This window comes from Camelus bactrianus, chromosome 27, assembly GCF_048773025.1.
Source record: "Camelus bactrianus isolate YW-2024 breed Bactrian camel chromosome 27, ASM4877302v1, whole genome shotgun sequence".
Classification (NCBI taxonomy): Eukaryota; Metazoa; Chordata; class Mammalia; order Artiodactyla; family Camelidae; genus Camelus; species Camelus bactrianus.
The window spans coordinates 8820455-8841210 of NC_133565.1; the positions used below are offsets into that span (position 1 = coordinate 8820455).

At 40.8% G+C, this 20756-nt stretch overlaps 1 protein-coding gene across 1 annotated transcript in view; it reads right to left on the minus strand.

The window, feature by feature from the left end:
- Positions 1-266: 266 nt before the first annotated feature.
- The window catches only part of LOC141575217 (uncharacterized), a 93790-nt gene continuing 73300 nt past the window's right edge, over positions 267-20756 (minus strand). Inside the window, exon 12 of the mRNA XM_074353968.1 lies at positions 267-2195. The gene's annotated coding sequence lies outside the window, so the exon portion shown is untranslated. The remainder of the gene's footprint in view (positions 2196-20756) is intronic.

Consider the following 20756-nt stretch of genomic DNA (forward strand, 5'->3'; position numbering starts at 1 on the left):
TTTTCAGGACCTGAGCACACAATTTCCCTTTCAGGGTTTAGTGGGCTTCCATTTAATTCTATGAGAAATGTTTAAAACAACAGAACAACAGCTGAGATAGGGTTTAAAGTAACTTTTATGTCTTAGTGAAAATAAAGCCAACTGATAGTTATCATTTTTACTTTATTTGATCTCACTCTCTTACTTTACCTCCCCAACCTCCTCCACGAAATGATGGTGAACATCCCCTCCTGGGTCAGAAGGCTAAGTAGAAAGTACCAATCACATGGAGGTGTGCTTTGTTGTTTTATTTTTCAAAACAAACAAGTTTCATTCATGTGATTTAATAATTAATATCAGAAACAAAGTCTACTCAATAAATGGTAGCCAACACATGTCGTCATAGCTACTCATCAGGTTTGGCCCCACGTTACACACTTTTACATGGACATGTGCCATGTGCTGTCATGGGAAACGATGAGTGGGGACAGGGCCTCTGCTCTCACAGGGCACACAGCCTGGTGGGGGAGGCGGTGTTCAATCATTGCCCTTTTTTTAATGTACTTACAAATTATGGGAAATGTTATTTAAAAAGAACAAAATGAGTCAATGAAAGTGAAAAATACAAGGACAGTATTTAGGCTGAGGGAAGACAGGGAACCTCTTTGAAGAGCTGACACTCCACTGAGACCCAAAGGACAACTCCAGTGCTGCAGGTGAAGGGCAGGGACACATTGATAAAGGGCTGATATCCAGAATATACCAAAATCTCTTTAAACTCAACAAGAAGGATGAACAACCTGATCAGGCAAAATGCCTGAACACACACCTCATCAAAGTAGAAATCTAGATGCCAAAGAAGTCTATGGAAAGATGCTCCACAGCATCTGTCATCAAGGGGATGCAGACTGAAACAGCGAGGTACCACTGCACACCTGTCAGAACTGCCAAAACGCAGAACACTGACAGCACCGAATGCTGGTGAGGATGTGGAGTGTCAGGAATACTCATGCATTGTTGGTGGGAATGTAAAATGGCCCAGATACTTTGGAAGGTGGTCTGGCAATTTTTTACAAAACTAAACGTACTCCTAACATATGATCCGGCAACTGTGCTCCTTGGTGTTTACTCGACGAAATGGAAACTTGTGTCCACACACAAATCTGCATACAGATGATAATGGCAGCTTTATTCATAATCACCAGAACTCAGAAGCAACTAAGCTGTTCTTCAGTAGGTGAATGGATAAACTGTGGTCCAGCCAGAAAATGGACTATTATTTGGTGCTAAAATGAAATGAGTTATCAAGGCACGGAAAGACATGGAGGAACCTTAAATTCATATTACTAAGTGAAAGAAGCCAATCTGGGAAGGTTCTGCAACTGTCTGATTCCAACTGTATGGTGTTCTGGGAAAGGCAAAACCACAGAGACTAAAAGATCAGTGGCTGTCAGAGGCTAGAGGGGAAGGAGCAATGAATGAGGTGCAGCACGGAGCATTTTAAGGTCACTAAGACAGACTTCTCTGTATGATGCTGTGACAGTGGATACGTGTCATTGCACATCTGTGCAAACCCACAGAGTGCACACCACCAAGTGTAAATCCTAGTGTCAATTATGGGCTCTGGGTGATGATGCCGTGTCAGTGCAGGTTCACCCATTGTCGCAAATGCACGCTCAGGTGCAGGCGTCAATAGTGAGGAGGCTGTGGGGACAAACTGCAGTTCATACACCCAATCCGGCCCCAGCCACCACTGTGAATAAAGCTCTGTGGGTGTGTGGAATGTCCGGCTGCTCTGGGGTCTGAACAGCAGAGCTGAGCAGCTGCACCAGAGATCAGGAGGTTTGCAGACCCTGAAATATTTACTCCCAAGCCCTTGACAGAAAAAGGGCTCTGCTGAGCCCTGTTCTACACGAATCAGTATTCACCCTGATGAGACAGGACATCAGGGCCCAAACCAGGCATGGTTTATGGGACTGAAGCAATGTTTTAGTTCCAACACCTTTGCTGAAGTCCAGCAGGTCCAGCGACAGATTGTAGCCAGGAAGCGTCTGCAGAAGGAGTCGGTAGCAGGCCTTCCCGCCAGGCTCTGGGATGCCGGGGGCCGCGCGCTGCACGGGGGCCACCCGCTTGAAGAAGGCGGACTTGCAGTGGAAGCCGATCAACTCATAGAGCTCGGAGAGGATGCTGCACTGCTGAATTCTCTCCTAGGAATGCTGAAGCACAGGGAGAAATGCAACAAGCATCTGAACCAAACATGTAAGTGAAAAAAGACCCGTAAAAAATTTTCCCTTAAAACAGAGACCCAATGACACAGGAAGGAAGAGGAAGGCTGACTTCATGCACTGATGGGACCGGATGCAGAAATGCAGGGAAGCAGCGCTGTGCAGATGCTCCAGACCCCCTCTGGGCCCCACCTTTACGCGTTCCGCCTCTCCTTTTACTAGAAAGGCCCGTATTCCCTGAAACAGAGGAATCTGCTACCTAAACATGGGACACAGAGAAGGGAAAGAGGAAAAGGAAGGGAAAGTAAAGGAACAACAATTCATCTAGACACTAGGGCTTGGGCGGGACTTTCTCCAAACACACAACCTCTCAAAGCACAGAGCACACAGTGAGAGGCTGACAGAGTGACTGCGACTTCTGCTCCTTAAACACCAGCTACCTGCCAGCACACGCTGTGCCCGTTACTGAATCATTACAATCATTTCAGAAACTATTACTACCCCGGCTCACAGGCAAGGAAATCTGAAACTCGGGGAGGAATTATTATCATCCTGGACAAAGTCCCACGGCCCAGAAGTGTCAGAGCCTTCGGCAGACCCTGGACTAAAATGCTCCTCATCACCACGGGCCCTGAGCCTCAGGCTGAGGCCACGTCAGGTCTGCACAGGCCCAGAGCACGAGTCTGTGGGACAGGGAGTGGTCCCACTCGAAGTGCCAGGCCAAGGCCCTCAGGAACCTATGTAATGAAACCAAAACCCCAAACTCATATCCAACGCACTGCCCTGTCCGGGAGGACTGCTTGGCACATCTGGCTTATCACCTGTGCACAGGCTGTGCAAGGGGCCCAGACAGTGAAGTGACGTCCCAATGGAAGTGGCTTGGAGACCGCTTCATCACAGGACAGACTCTCCCGGCTTCCAACGTTAACTCTCCATTCCATTTCCAACTGGAAAGTAAGTTTAGACTTGTTTTCCTCTCCAGAAACAAAGAAAGTGGTAACATCAGCGGGAAACTCAACACTGAGGAAGAGTCTCCTGGCCATTTGGAAGGATAGGCTGGGAAGGGAACAGAGACAGGGATCAGAAAGACCCGTGTTCCAGTCCAAAGTCTGCACGTCACTCGCTTTGACAGTTTCCTTATTAATACAGGTGATAAAATCTAATTATGATTGTTGGGAAAACTAAATGAAATAACGTACGCCACTAGCATAGGTGTAAAATCCTCCATGAGTGTTCCAGAAATGGACGTGACCATGGTTAGATACTGTGTGCCAAGTCTTGTGTGCTAAGTTCACATCAGCAGCCAGAGATGTGCCAGAGAATGCCTCAACAGCCAGCAGCCTTCTCCAACGTGGAAACTCACAGTGTCTGAAGAACAGGCAGTGGTGGATGCTTTGAGACACTCTGGAGATAGCACTCCAGTGATGACTTTAAAAAGCTGGGGAGAATTTAGGGGACCATACAGTTCAAATACAGAAAACTCATTCCATGTCTACAAATATTCGTGTCTAGCCATGATGATTCAGAGAGGAAATACATATTCAAACGTACATCATTTTCCCACATAAGTGCATCAAAACAATTTGGAAAGAATGTAACTTTCTTCTCTAGATCACACAGTGGGGATTACAAGGTTTGTACTGAAAGCCCTACGTGTAAATCATCTGCAAACGTAACTGGGTCCATTGTCAGTCATCATCATTCGAAGGGAAGGATGGAAAAGAACAAAACCAAGCTAATACGCTCCGGTATTTTGTTGGGTTAAGATGTCACAGAGGAGACGGACAGCTCAACAAGGAACCACTCGGCCATGATCACGGAGCCGGGGAGCGGGATGGGCGGCAAGATGTATGGCGCAGCCGTAGCTGTGCCCGCGCTTCTAGGCAGGTACTCAGTCACTTTGACAAGGTGTCAAAAGTGTATGCCCACGTCCTCATCACATGTCATGTATTAAAGAGAAATGGAAACCTATAAACGGCCAATAACCTCGGTGGGTACACCGTCCAAAAAGCAAAGTCACAGTTTGACAACTGGCCATCCCGGTTCCCTGGGATTCATTCTTGGAGAACCTTAAAAACCACTCCTCTGTCCTCAAGAAGTGCTGCCTACTTGTCCTATCTTTGGCTCAGTGATACAGCATGTTCACGTGGACTTTAATGTCTGCACAGATTTGACTGTCTTTCTCAAGTTTCACTTGCCCATTCTGAAGAGGACTGAGTTAAGTCCAAATTCCATAAGATCAATTCCCTCCAGTGACAACTCAACGAGTCTGCAATTACAAACCAACTGAACAGGACTGTCCTCAGCTAAAAATGTCACCCACCCTTCACTGTTTTCTTAATCTCCTCTCCTGGCTAATTGCAACAGACTAACACCACCCTCCAACAAGTTCCCCAACTATGTCAAATAGAAAGTAAGGTCCATAAAAGACGAGACAACTCCATAGTCACCTCTGAATTCCTAGCATATATAAATGTCAAAAAATAGAACTATGAATATGGCTTCTTTCCTTTAAAACCTTTCTGGTTATTTAAATGAGACCATGGAAGAGAGGGGTTTGGGTCCAGTATCTTGATCCAGAAGACTCTGGAGATCTTTTTCGGAATGGCTGCCCACTGATTCATTCAAAACACAACTTCTCTTTCCGGGAGGAGCTGTGATTTTCTGCCAGGAGTTTGTTGTCACTCTCATGCCAGAACAGATTTAAACTAAATACTTACATTGGATATGTCATTTTTCCCCGCTTCCAAAAAAATTGACTTTACTTACTTCCTTGCATTGAGGAATTACTTTTCTTTCTAATTCACCCTTTTATAAAGCAGGATTCTCAGGATGTGCTTGGCCTTACATAAGAACAGCCATCCAACTCCCAGTGTGAGAGGCCTGGGGCTCACCTCTTGCCCCCCTGTCAAGGCAACTGAAACTCAGTTCCGGAGCCAACCAGCCCCCCAGGGCTTCTAAGGCTCCCATATCTCCCAGAATCCCTGCTTTCTGGTTTGACTTGGCTTCTGAGGATTTCCCCTCACTTTCTTGACAATTAGCTGTGCAGCTTGAAAGATGAGGAAGGAAGGTCTTATTTCTTAATCAGCATTTTAAGGAACTTATGTAATGAAGGTTTTCAAGAGTTTCTAGAACCCTCTATTGCCGAGACAGAAAACACACTAGATATTTTCTAAATCTAGCTATCATGTGCATTTTCCTTTGCTTTTGTTTTCTTAACTGCTAACAGACATTTTTTAATTAAAAAATAAAATAAGGCCCCAAATAGGATAGAACATTGAAAAGGAAACAAAATTAAAGGGCAAAGACAGAAAAATGATAAGTACACTACAAAGTTAATAGAAAACATACACTATGGATCAGATCAGCAATTCTCAGTAACAGCTAATTGAAACCTAACCATGAGGTAAAATGTCTCTCCTGTCAGGAGACGGCCAACAGAAAACAGAATTAAATCAACAAACTAAAATTCTAAGTCTGGCGAGGTAGAGAAGTCTACCAGCTAAATGTGTTTTCTTCTGGAAAAGAGGGAGACTCACAAGATCTTTTCTATGGAGCCTGAGCCCAGGTGAGGACGGTGAAGTGAGCTCTGTAAGTACCCAATTAACAAAGTGAGTGATGAATAAAGAGACGTGAGCTTTGATGACAGAGATGATACTACTATTCACTTGTCCTGTAAGTATGTCTTCACGTTCAATGATCAATACCTTGGCATCCTCAGGGATTGAGATTATAGGAAAATGCACAGCCTGGGCCCAGACCTCCTCTGTGATTGTGGCACTGCACTTAGATGTTTCAAGGGCACCTCCAAATCCACCTGCAAAGAGCTGACTTCACAGTGCTCCTCCCATAGCCATCCTGCCCAGGGCCCCTTGTCGGGGGGCAAGGACTCTCTGCCTCTCCCAGCTCAGTCCCATCACTCACAGATGTGACTGGACCCCTCCTTCAGGGCCCAATTTTCTCAGTCAATGAGTCCCACCACCCACACCTCACCAACCAGGTTCTCACTGGCACTCCCTCAGCACTGACTCTGTGCTGGGGACCACGCTGCACATTGTGCACACGTTATCACACTGGATCTCCACAGCAGTCCTGGGAAGTTGGTATATCACTGCTTCAATTTATAAGATAAATTGTTTCACTTCCTTGAGTGTGTCATCCAAAGTGACACGGCTACTGAGCCACAAACCTGGGACTGAAAATCACTTGAAAATTGAACACTGCTACACCTCACAGCCACCCTACTCTGACTTATCACATCACCTCCTGCCGAGCCTTCTAAATGTTTCTAAGCATTCTACAAGACAAAAGTGATCTACGAGAGCACCCCACTCCCCTACTTAAAATCTGACAATGACGTTCCACTTCCCTTAGGAGAAAACCCCACCGGGCCTGAACACAGCCCAACGGCCCGGCATCTGCGTTCCCTGCGTGGCCTCGCCGCCTCACCCACCTCGCAGCGCTACACGTGCCGAGTCCAGGAGAGGGATGCTGACTCCGTACAACCCGGGGCTCGTCTCACTCAAACAATGATCACCCTCTTCAGTGCTGACTCTCAGAAAAATGTTTTCTCTGGATGAATCAATATCTTTTACTTTACAACTTCCCATCATTGATAATGAGCTCCCCCCCAAAAGTGAGAAGACCTAATCCTCAGTCTCCTTATCTGTAAAGTGTGAATAACAAGGAAATATGAGCGGTTTTAAGGAAAATAATATTCATGTGAAGCTGAGGGACAATTCCCAACATACAGTAAGCACTCAATATGTGCTTATTTAATATTAATAAAATAGATTCCATTCCAGCAACCTTAAATGAATGCTTTATGGCTTTGTCCAAAAGACTACCGACAAACTATTGGACGAACCCCTTTGAGCAGATCCGCCCAAGTGTACAGGATAGGTAAGCCTTGACTCCAGTTACAGCTGCAGCCAACCAGCACTACTGGGCAGGGGCAGTTTGCTCAAGCTCTTACATGTTGTTTGAGCATTTAGTTGTAGTTATTGAATAAAGAAAGGTATTATACAGTCAAAGCTCCTGAAACATAAATCTACAAAGATTGATGCAAATTAGGTTTCAAGTACAACACTCTCACTAGAAATTATTTGAAAATTATAGTCTTAGCTCCTCTGCACATCAAAAGGGCATGTTCTTAATGTATCTGACTGTATACACTGAGAGGATTGTTTAAAAGAAATTAAGATGAAGCCATAATGAATAAGCTTTCAGTATAATCTGCACAAAGCCCTACCCAATGGTCTCACTTCTCACTTCCACATAGGTGTTCAGGTAGCTTAACCTGGGTCTTGGTTTCTTATGACATGGGGGTGGGAAGAATTGTGGATAGATTTATGTAGCAAATATAAATCTAGGGTATTTGCTGTGTAGGAATCCTAGAAATGAATAAATTGATATATAGTCCCATCCTTAGGAAGCTCAGCCTTTCCAATTACAACAGCATTAAAAATAAAATGAGAGATACATTTAACAAAACTTTACAAGATTTGCACATTGAACATTTTGAAGTATCACCAAAAAAAATTAAAAGATCTACATATATGGAGGGCATCCCATGTTCATGGAATGGTAGACAATATTGTTAAAAATGTTAAGACTCCCCAAAGTGATCTACAAATTTAATGGAATCCCTATCAAAATTCCAGCTGACTTCTTTGTAAAAATTGAAAAAAATGATGCCAAAATTCATATGGAAGTGCAAGGGACCCAGGTCAGCCAAAACAATCTTGAAAAAGAAGAGCAAAGTTGGAGGACTCACTCAAACGTTACTACAAATCTATAGTACTCAAGTCATTATGGCACTGGTACAAGTTTGGATGCATAAATCTATGAGACACAATAAAAAATCAGGGGGGAAACTTACATTTACAGTCATTTTTCCAGAAATGTGCCAACAACACTCCATTGAAATAATAGTCTATTCAACAAATGGTGCAGAGACACCTGGGTATCTGAAGGCAAAATAATGAGTCTGGAATCTGGACCCCCATATTTTATATAACAAATGAAATATTAATTCAAAATGGATCACAGACAGAAACGTAAAAACTAAATGTATAAACTTTCTAAAAGAAGACATAGTTTAAATCTTTGTGGTCCTAGGATAGGCTATGGCTTCCTAGATACAATAACAAGAGCACAAGTGAAAAAAAAGAGTGATAAAATGGACTTCATCAAAATTAAAACCATTTGTTACAAAGGACATCAGCAAGAAAGTGAAATGAAAGGGGAAGGGGGTAACTCAAGAGATAGAGTGCGTGCTTATCAAGAAAAATAAAATGAATAAATCTAATTACCTCCCCTAGAAAGAAATTGTTTTAATGTTTAAAAAAATTAAAGTGAAACTACAATCTGCAGAATAGGAGAAAAATTTTGCAAAGCATATAACTAATAAGAGAGTAGTATCCAGGATATAAAACAAATGCTTACAAATGACCAATACAAAGAAAATCGACCCAATTTTTAAATATGCCAAGTATTTAAATAGATACACAATTGGCCAATAAGCATATGAAAAGATGCTCAGCATCACTAGCGAAATCAACATCAAAATGAGATCTGATTTTACACTCACTAGGATGGTTATAATCAAAACATGGACAATAACAAGTGTCGGTCAGGAGGCAGAGAAATGGGAACCCTCAATATGCAGCCGTTGGAAAGGGGCAATGGTGCAGCTTCTTTGGAACAGCCTGGTGTTTCCTCAAAAGGTTAGAGTTATATGGCACAGCAATTCCACTCCTACATATAGAGTCATCCCTCAGTATTCTTGGGGGGTTTGTTTCAGGAAACCCCCACCCTGGATACCATAATCCAAGGATGTTCGAGTCCCTTTACAATCAGCCATCTGGATCCATGAAGTGGAAACTACAGATATGGCGGGCCAACTGTACAGCCAACAGAATGAAAATATATTCTCACAAAAACTTGCACATCAATATTCATGGCAGTATCATTCAGAGTAGCCAAAGGTTACAAACAATATCCATCCATCAATGAATGGATAAACAAAATTACCAAGAATAGTCCCACAAAATTTTGGTCATTGAATCTTTCACAAAGGAGGTGAGAACATAAAATGGAGTAAAGACAGCCTCTTCAGGAAATGGTGTAGGGAAAACTGGACAGCTGCATGTAAATCAATGAAGTTAGACTACTCCCTCACAGCATACACAAAAATAAATTCAAAATGGCTTAAAGACTTAAACATGTAGACAAGACACTATAAACCTCTTAGAAGAAAACATAGGCAAAACATCTGACATAAATCTCAACAATGTTTTCCTAGAGCAGTCTACTCAAGCAATAGAAATACAAGCAAAATAATACAAGTGGGATCTAATTAAACTTACAAGCTTTTGCACAGGAAAGGAAACAAAAAGCAAAACAAAAAGACAATCTATGGAATGGGAGAAAATAGCTGCAATAAATGAAACTGACAAGGTCTTAATTCCCAGAATATGTAAACAGCTTTTACACTTAATAAGAAAGAAAAACAGACAATTCAATTCAAAAATGGGCAGAAGTCCTAAAGAAACATTTCTCCAATGAAGACATACAAATGGCCAATAGGCACATGAGAAAAATGTTCAATATCATTATCAGAGAAATGCAAATCAAAACTGCAATCAAGTCTCACCTCTCACCATTCAGAATAGCCATCATTCAGAAGTTCACAGACAGTAAATGCTGGAGAGTCTGCAGAGAATTGGGAACCCTCCTACACTGTGGTGGGAATGCAGTTTGGTGGAGCCATTGTGGAAAACTGTATAGAGGTTCCTCAAAAGACAAAAAATTGACCTCCCATATGACCCATCAATCCCACTCCTGGACATATATCCAGAAGGAATCCTTATTCAAAAAGACACTTTCACCCCAATGTTCACAGCATCAGTATTTACAATAGCAAGACATGGAAACAACCTAAATATCCACTGACAGATGACTGGATAAAGAGACTGTAGTATATTTCTCCAATAGACTACTATTCAGCCATAAAATAATAATAAAGTAATGCCATTTGCAGCAACATGAATGGATTTGGGGAATGTCAATCTAAGAAACGTAAGCCAGAAAGAGAAAGAAAAATACCATATGAGATCGCTCACATGTGGAATGTAAAAAAAAAAAAAAAAAAATCAAAAAACAAAGACACAAAAAGATAAACTTATCTACAGAACAGAAACAGACACAGAGACATAGAAACCAAACTATGGTTACCAGACGGGAGAGGGTGTGGGAAAGAATATATTGGGAGTTCAAGATTTGCAGATACTGAGTATGTAAAGAATAAACACCAAGTTTATACTGTATAGCACAGGAGAATATATTTAATATCTTATAGTAACTTATGTTTAAAAAGAATATGAAAATGAATACAGGTATGTTCCTATTTAACTGAATTGTTGTGCTGTACACAAGAAACTGACACAACATTATAAACTGACTAGACTTCAATGAAAATATTTTTAAATAGACCAAAAACGAAAAAAAAGAAAAAGGATATTATGAAACCAAAAGAATAAAGTACTGACTCAGGCTACAATATGGATGAACCTTGAAACTTTATGCTAAAATAAGCCAGACACAAAAGGACAAATAGTGCCCTTTAAGGTGAACTGTATCTAAGCGTTTACTGTACTACTTCTGTAAATTTTCTGGAGGTTTGAAGTCTATCAATATCAAAATAAAATATATTATTCATTAAAATCATAAAACGCTTCCTCACAGGAGGGCTTTAATTATTAAATGCAGAAATGCATGTAAAGCTCCTGGAAAAACACTTTGTACATCCACACACAGACACTGCTGTCACTCCCGCTCAGAGGGTGGTGCCAGTGCTGATGAGGGCTGCCTCCACTCGCTGCCCTGCAGACAGGAGTGAGGGCCTGGGCTCTGACAGGCAGGGTGAGCGTGACCCTGGGTCAGACACAGCCATGCCCCAGACTCTGCTTTACCCAACTTTCTTATACAAACTGCAACATGTAATGTAAACACGCTACAGGGATGTATCTTACAACACAGGGAATACAGCCAATGTTTACAGTTACTATAAATGGAGCATCTATTGTACACCCGAAACATATCATATTTTAAATCAGCTATATCTTTGTAAAAAATTAAAAAGTAATTTAAAAATGTTATCACTTTAATATTCAATTCGGTTTTTAAGTAACTACTAAACAGCTTAGAATTTATAAAAGCATTTAAGTGTGCTGTTGGTTTACATATTTATTTACTTTCAGCCTCCTGCTAAAAGAGAAATTAAACAATTTTTTTAAACACACCTTAACAACCATAACAACAAAAAGGCAAAACTGAGAGTGAAGAGAAATTGGAGATTCAATACTTAAATGAAACCAGGGGGAGGTAAAGTCATAAAAATGGATTCCCTGGATTCAGGGCAAGTGTTAAAAGCCGACTAGAAATTCAGCTGTAAGATTCTTGGCAGCTAAAGCAAAAAGAAAAGATCATGGGGGGTGGTAGAGCGTGTGCTTAGCGTGCACGGGGTCCCGGGTTCAAGCCCCAGGGCCTCCACTAACAGATAAATACACCTAATTACCTACCCCCCCAAAAGAGCCCCAAAGAAAAGAAAAAGAGAAATTTCTTTCCAAAATAACCTGATATTAAATTTGGATTAAATACTTAAAAAATAAATGAAATATAGAAAAGATGAGTGACACTGTGAAGGAAAAGCCCAGCTGGGCTAACGAGCTAAGTCACAAATATAAGTGTGATAAGTGTCGGTTTACTGATCTAAGTATTGCTGGGCTAACTCGTAAATCTGAAGTTTAGTGTCAGTTTACTGGGCTAATAAGCTAACTCGTAAATCCAAGGTCAACAATTGTCAGTAACGTGATCTGTTCCAAATTCATAAGCTTCAGCGTACTGATTCCTTGCTTTTTGTTATTTGAGCCTTATTGGGTAATAGCCCCTTACTTGTAATTAACCCTATAGAACCTCATGTGTAGGTCTTGGAGGTGCTCAGAGCTTCGGAACAAAAGCCCCTCTGAGCCCGCCAGCGTAATAAATCTCAGTGCTTGTTTCTTGGCTGGCCTGTTGTTTCCATAACAACACAAGCTATAATGCCCGTGAGATAAATCTGTGATGGCTGCTGGCAGGTCCCAATGCCTCACGTGGGAAAATCTGAAACAACCTTCTCACCACTCAGAGTCATCATAAGCCCACCCCACACCTCCCGCTGTTAAATGCAGGAGCACAGGCAGGGCCTGGCCTTTGCTCTCTCTGTGTCATCACAGTGAGACAGGATGGAAGGGGGCAGAGCACAACCATTCAAGGAAGGCCACAGCAATTAACATCAAAATGGTGAAGGATTCAACCCCCAATAGGCCTTGAGGCTCAGGATGAAGAGATTTAACTTCTAGCAGAGCTTGAGCTTCATTATACACCCATTGTAATAGTAACATGGTGAATAACATGCCCTAGGCACCATGGCAGTCCCAAGGCTAGCCACAAAAAGTCAAAGGGTGGGAAATGGCCAACTCCCTGGGAATCCCAGCCCCTTGCCATTAGGCTGGTCCTTCTACATATTAGCAAATGTAACCACCAAGCCCAAGAAAATGAGCAACACAGCGCCACCTCACGGTCACCCCTCTCTCTCCCTCTTCGGAGAAGGCTCACACTCTGTGGAGTGTGTACCTACTTTTAATCTGAGCATCAAACCCCCACACCTCATGACGTTTCTCTTGCCTTTCAATGTATCTCTCTGAATAAATCTACCTTTACTCAACACTGGCTTGCTCTTGAATTCTTTACTGCACGAAACCAAGGAACAAAATCTGGTGGGACACATCCCAGGGGCTCAACCAAAGCCTGGGACACAGCCCGTCTCATGCCCCACATCTGTTTTCTTGTATCAACAGGACTGGGTTCTGAGGGGAGCTCTGAGGCCCCAGCTAATGGACAGAAGCCGCCCCCAGGGCTCGAATTGGAGGGCAGCCTCTTCCCCAGCAGGGGCCTTGGGTCTGCCCTGTTCTCTGTGTTTCTCTGTTGTGCTGACTCCCCAGCCACAGAGCGTTCTCCCTAGGTCTGTCCCCACAAAACCCTTCTCTCCAAAATACAAGCACATCATATCACAATCCTCTTGTTCAACTAGGAAATGTTCAACCCACTTTTTCCCTCCACAGTAAAGTACCTAACTGTCCTCCCTCCCATCCCAAAACTTCTTTATTTGTGAGAACTCTGCACTCCCCACACACCATCCTGAACGCAGGTGCCTTGCTGGCTGGGACCGAGATGATTCAGTCTCACACAGCCTGCATCCTTTCACTTTCCCCTTGTTACCTTAAAAAAGCCTTTCCTGAGTCACCCACAAATCTGATTCTGAACTTCATAAAGTGCTGAGTTTGCAGTCACTGTGTGCATACCTCCCAGGTTTTGACTAAGTTTCCTTCACAAGATCTTCATTAAGGAGCTGCATCAACAAGTTGAAAGAGGCTATTCTTACATCTGAGCTGAGGAGCCTGCAAAAAACTTAAATGGCTTTGAAGAGAGAGTTAACCAGGGACAGAGAGGTCGCAGGTCCTAGTCAACAGTGTCATGAGGCAAAATGTTCTTCAAAGGCTCAGAGTGGCTTCTGAACGTGGAGTCAGCAGGGAGAAGGTGACACGCAGTGAGTGGGGTGTGTGACACAGGGTACGCTCCCCCAGCTGGGGAAGAATTGGATTTTTTTTCTTGTTTTCCAAACAATTTCTTACTACCTTTTTCTCCTATTGTCACATACCATTTCCTACGAATTAAGAATATCAATGTCAGTCATTTGGGCCACTTGGGAGAAGCAACACGATGCCATTCACAGGGCTGGGACATGACAGCCACACCAGTCTAGGTTGAAAGACCAGTGGGGGTATTTCCATGGTGATCACGGGCATGCAGCAAATTCCCCAGCTTTAATGACCTCATCTCAAAGGTGGGGCAATAAATCTACCAAGAAAAGTGCGTGATGATTATGGAAGACATCTGTTTACTAGGTAAGTGCCTGTGACAGCTGCAGCTTAATTGGGAATGAGTATGATTAACAAGGCCCTGTCTACCTTCCCACACGCTCCCTGCCTTCCTGCCCTGGTGCAGCAGCAGAGTTTGTTTAGCTGAGATGAACGCCCCCAGAGCAGCCCCGACGGGAAAGCTCACAGCTCTGCATTGCGAGGCATGTTCCTTTCCTTCTCAGTGCTGATCACAGTTTGCTGTCATCTGTTTTTATGTTTATCCCTTTTGTAACTTCCTCTCCTCCGGAGCTTTTGCTCAAGCAGAGCGGGGCCAGGTGTGTCTTGCGGCCTGCCCGATATTCTGGGCTGGGAAACAGCCGACCACACATCTGGCTCTGGTGCTGAACGGAGAGGGCAGAAGGCCCTGTGGCCCATGCTGAACCGAGGCCCCTGCACCCAAAATTATGGTCTGACTTTGGGCAAATTACACAGTCTTCTTTACCCTGAGATTCCTCATCTGTCCATGAAAATATCTGCCCATGGCACACAGAGTTACCAAGATTAAAGGAAATCACCAAATTCACAACCTATTCAAGGGGCTACCAGTGCATCCTCAACAGACAAATGATGCCTTTACGGCTCTGACACATGCCAAGCGGGGCGGCCGCACACACTGAACACTGCTAAGTGCCAGTGTGTTAAGTGCTTCATGTGTGCTACAATACTCTTTAGAACTTACAACAATCCCAGGAAGAAACGAATATTATCATGCCCATTTCACAGATTCACCAACAGGTTAGGAGAGGTTACATTCTAGTCCAAGGCCGTATGGTGAGGAAATGGCGATTGAAACTGGAATCTGGGCCCAGGCCTAGGCTCCATCTCTCTCCCATCCACCTGACCACTTGCCTATGAATTCCACCTGTCCAATACACAAGTTTGCAGCCGGCCAGCTCTTAAATGCAATGTGTGCCACCATTTGTCAATGTTGGTTAATTACCATAAACTGTTCTCAGAAACCACTACAGAAAAGAAAGGTGGACTTAAGGAATTCTGCATTGCTTTCTCCTGTAATGTGCAGAAACCCTTCCCTACACCACCAAATACAAATGTATGCTTCCTCCATGTTTATGTTTGCACACGGCTTATTAAAGTAGAAGGTACCTGCAGTAATTCCATCTTGGTTGCTTTCCAAGGTTGCAGATTATCCATAATCAGTCCGTGAACGAAAATACTACAATGTGAATGAAAATACTGCAACCATGTCAGTAAACAAAGAATGCTGAAACCAAGTCAACAGCGGCTGCCGCCACCACCCAGCGAGGACAGGCCTGCAGCCCAGCCTCTGCAGCAACTCACAATGGTGCCCTCTGAGCAGACTCACAATAAGAAAGGACAGGATACTGGCCCTAGTTAGCTAGGTGCTTGTTTAAAGAATGAATTCAGGGAGTCCAAAATGTTTGCTTCCTCCCATACATAGAAAAGCACTAAATTCTTGAACTTGAGATACCTGGCTTTCTTTAGATAACAAGCAATCTTTTATTGTTCCGACAACCTGGTCTTTGTTGTAAAGCTCCTATATATCTTAGCTACTCCTCAACCTCTCGGGAGAAGTCCCTCAGAGAGATCTGAGAGGTTGTCATCACGGCTCGAGGCGTCCCGCCAAATAAAACATAACTCTTAACCTTTAGGTTGCACATGTATTTCAGTCAACAGTTCTGGACACCATGAAGGGACCCAGAGCAGACTTTCTCCACCTGAACTCTCCGAGTATCCAGAACCTTGGTACCATAAGTGGCCCTTTGTGCCCATCCGCCTCCTCGGGGAGTCCAGATGAATTTGGGTGAGTCTCTCTTGGTTCTCAGAACTCACATATTGGTTGATGATCCTGAGTTTTATTTGGCGGTGTTTCCATGTAACTGGCCCTCCAGTTGAAAGATACTGGGGTGAATTACCCACCCAGTGGAGACATACTGGTTGGGGCCTGGTTGAAAGATAACGGGAAATACCCACCTTGAGGAGACGTCCGAAGTGGGGCTGGTGGAAACATACCAGGAAAATACTCACCCAGTGGAGACGTCCCGAGTGTGCCCAAGTTGAAAGACACTGGGTTCAGGGCTGAGTGGTTAGGTAAGAGGTTGGTCTAATGTTTTCCTCAATTTGGTTACCTCCATTGAATTTTTCAGGATAAAAGTAAAACTCTTATGAGTAACCTTTCAACTCCAAAAATGGGACCCTCCTCCTGGCTGGTAACAGCTTTCTCTGGTGACAGAGAATCTTGCAGGAGTGGTAGAGGCAAAGACTTCATGCCATAGAGTTGTCCCTGAGGGAAATCTTACTAGCAAATTTATTCTGAGAACCCGACCTTACAATGGGGAATAGAACTTTCAAAAAAAATAAAAAACAGAAAAGAAAAGAAAAAATGACAGATTGCCAGCCTCCAACTATTACCACAGCCAGGTTTATGTACGTACAAAACTTACAGCATTAATTGGGAATTAGAAAAAAAAAAAAAACTCACTGTGAAAGTAACTAACCAGGCCTGATAAAAACATTTTTTTGGAATTCTGAACTTATAAAAACAAAATCCCCGTTAGGGGGAACTTGGATTTCTCTTCCTGTGTCCTTGAAATGTAAACGTTTTACCTTTCTCTGGGTGTTTTAAATGTGTGTATGTATGTATATATACGTTTACTTTTTTTTTTAAAGGAAACCTTGAGAGTCTGCCATACAAAAGGTTGAAGTATTGTGTACATATGGTGGCCACGCAAATAAATTGGGATTCTAAGCAATTCTTTGATTGTACCAATTGTCAGATATTTTGCCATCTTAAACTTTGTTTCATCAGCCTGGACCACAAAGGCCTTTAGCTTTTGGAGAGTAAACCTTTGAATTTTATTTATGCAACACCCCCACTCTCATGTGGAAGAGCCTCTTCATCTTATTGGTTTAAAATCACTATATATATATAAATTGATGGCCATATGATGGATCCTTTAATTTGGAAAAACTTTTAAATTGGTGAAAGTTGAAAGAGATCTCATTATAAACAGCTGTATTATTGGTATCTATTAAAATCAATTTTAAAGGTAGAAAAATATATCTAATGTTTAACCTAAGAACTTAGTGAAAAAAATAAAGCTGGGTTGAAAAGCTACATTTGTGTTTTTCCTTTCCGATAAATGTTTCTAGAGATGCTAATAAAAACTTAGAATAATTAATGTTAATTAGGTTGAATAACTGGAAAAATGATTGTTAAAATGTCGAAAAAAAAAGATAAGGGGCTTATCCCAAGTGGATAAATATTTTTATATGGTTATTTTGAATGAGATAAATAAAATGGACATTTTTGGATTTAGGTACAAGGTTTTGATACTACACTACATAAAGTAAAATAAAGGGCGAAAGAGATCACCTAATGCCCCCCAACATTAAAGTTCAAACAAGTCCTTTTTATTTGCCACAGTTTAAAATATATGTATATATAAACTGAAATAGTTGATCAATGATTGGGACAACAGACCAATTAATCAAATTAAAAATTGAGAAGGGTCTAAGCTCTTTGGATGAAACTTGGGCATCCTAGAGACTTTTCTATAAAATTAGATACAATGCACACACAGACACACACACAAAAAGGCTTCTGGCACTCCTTCTAGAAATAAGAATTATTGATTAAAACATAAATATAAAAATTAAAGGTATAAGATTTAATAAAATTGAGATAAAAGTTTGTAAATTTGGTATATTTAAATGGTCTTTATATAAAATTTTTGCTTAATTATGTTGTGGGATTGATATGTTTCAATGGAAAAACACTTCCCCTTCTTGGTATTATAAAGCTGGGCACAAATCTGTCCCTCAGAAAATATTAACTGAACAAAGTAAAAGAAACTATTAGAGTTACATGAGCCGTCCAGTATAACGTAAAACTAAAAACTAATATTCAGTGGCTAATAAAAATAATAATAAGAGGTTTACCCTGGGTTTAACTTATAACTCAAGAAAAGAGACCTTACTAAATGCCTTATGCAAGCTTTGGAAAACATGATAAAGTAAACCTTAAAGTTTTAAAACACGGAATTCTTTGTTTACAGCTCTTCTCACTGATAAAAAAATGCCAATTAAGGAGAGAAAACTGGGTCTGGGTGACAGAGCAGTTCTCTGGGGAATTGGAAGATTGTGTCTTTGTCTTGCAGATCAGAAATGTAAATACAGCAAACAGTGACCTAGGACTGAGGCTAATTAGCTCAACGAAATAAAACTTAAGGCCAAGAAATTTTTGGCATTTTAGAACTCAGAACTCTGACGTGTCCTTCAGACTTTGTCAAGAAATTTTAAATGTCTGTTTCATAAATAGTAAGCCTTAGTGATTTGAGCAAGCAAATTCACTTTACTCCAACTATTATTATACCTATCTTATAAGTAAGTTTTAAAGTGAAGCTATGAGATCTCTTGCTTTTGTCTGTTTATAAGACTGTGTACACATTATAGATGTGAGATATTTGTACAGCTAAAAAAAAAAGTCAAAGAGATCTGCTTAATTGACGTAAAAATAAGAGCTTGAAAATTAAGTATTTTTAAAATAAAAACTGAACAAATTGACTTTCAGCATCACGTGAACTGGAAAATATTAAATATTAAGATAATATTTGATATTGTTTAGTTTAAGAATGTTCTAATTAATATAGACATCTTTAAAGTCATCAATATTAAGTATAATGCCTTTACTGTACCTGGGTTTAATGAAAGTCAAATAAGATCCTGTTATATCTGTTGCAGATTTGTCAAGAAAAAAAAAAAACAGTAATGTGGTGTGGTAAAATTTTAAGTAAATTAAATCCAAATTAGATGAGAGCTTTGGGTAAATTTTTAAAATATATTTTTAAAATGTATGCCTAAGATAATCTCTAAATGTTTGGTATCTTTAAATTCTAGAGTTGTGCTAAATTAAGTCAAATGATAGGATCTTATTAAATAGCTATGCCATTTTCAGATAAAATAAGATTGAAATATGAATTACTTAACATGTAACTTCTTCTTACAGAGAAAATAAAGGTGTTTAGAAATACTAATAAATGGATGATGCCACCCTGAAATAGTCTCTATTATTAAGGGAATGATCTCAGTATCCTAGGAAAGTAAGATAAATGTGTAAAGGAAGATATAAGAATGGAATTATATTTTGTTAATTAAAAATAGCAAATTTCTCCTGAAGCTGGTTACTTCTGAATGGAAGAGAAAATAAGGGACACACTAATATGAGTATAGAAAGCTATGGAATGCTTGTGGAAGAGGAACCCTGAGGAAAGAGTTTCATACGTGGTTGGAGTTGGCTAAGTTTAGAATCAACTTGGGCAAAGTAAATGAATCTTAGAAGTAAGCAGGTACAAGACTAGATTTGGTTTTCTCTCTGTTAAGAGGAAAAAATTTTCTTAAAATGTTAATCCACCTTCAGTAACAGATTGTAAAACTTCTTATACCACTTAACTGATCTGTTCTGCCATTACCTTTGACGCACTTTCTTGTTAATGAATTAGTACTACGTTACAGTGATCTATATGTTTATCTGACCAAGTGTTCTGAAATCTTTTAACAAGCTCCCCAAATATCAATTTCTAATTAAAGTTCTTTTAATCTCCAGTTAAGTTTGGGATGCTACAGAGGGCCCCTGAAACATCCCAAAGAGAGATTTTAATCTAGTAAATTTCATTTGGCATGTTAAATAACACTGTATTGTCAAATGAATAATAAATCTGCTAAGGTTATATTGTATGAGAAAATATTATTAATATAGATATTGTAGAAATTATATGGACTCCCTAAAATTCTGGTATATCTGAAATGTTACCAGTGATAATTCTGGGTATAGTGACCAGGTTTCTTTATCGATTATAGTGTAACGGTGTTTAACCATGATTTTAAATCTTTTGTCATTTATAGACAGTTAATGGTTGTCTTCTGATGGTTTTGCAAAATGCTTGCTCTTCAAGGAGATTTACTGATTTCTAATAAATATCAAACTATAGCAGTGAACTAAACTGGGTAAGAAATTTTAAATTTCCAATGAAAACTGTGATTAAAAGAATTAGTTACATGGGACTGAGTAAACTGGTGAATATGTTTATAATTTTTGATTTTGTTTAAAATACTACTGGCTTTTAACCTGTTTCCCAGACATAAAGAATCTCTTCTCTTTAAGCTAGTTATGATTCACAGCAATTTGATAAATTATACCTATGTATTCAGACTTGGAACAGTTATCTTTTCTCTCTATCTGATCCCTCAATCGACTAAAAACTCTTAGGTCCCCAGTGGCTCTATCAGACAAATGAGGAAGATCATCTCCTAACAGATATAGGAATCTCAAGGTATTTTAAGGATTTTAAAGAGAAAAGAATTTACCTAAATCTGTAAGGCAGAAATCCATGACAAGCCCTTGACGGGGCTTTCCTGGCCTTAGCAAACCTTATTAACATTCTACCCTGAGACTCCTAATTAAAAGTTCCAACACAGCCAATTTAAAAAAGCCTATATGATCAAATAATCAGACATCTTGTAAACAAATTAATCTTGACATGGCTTTATT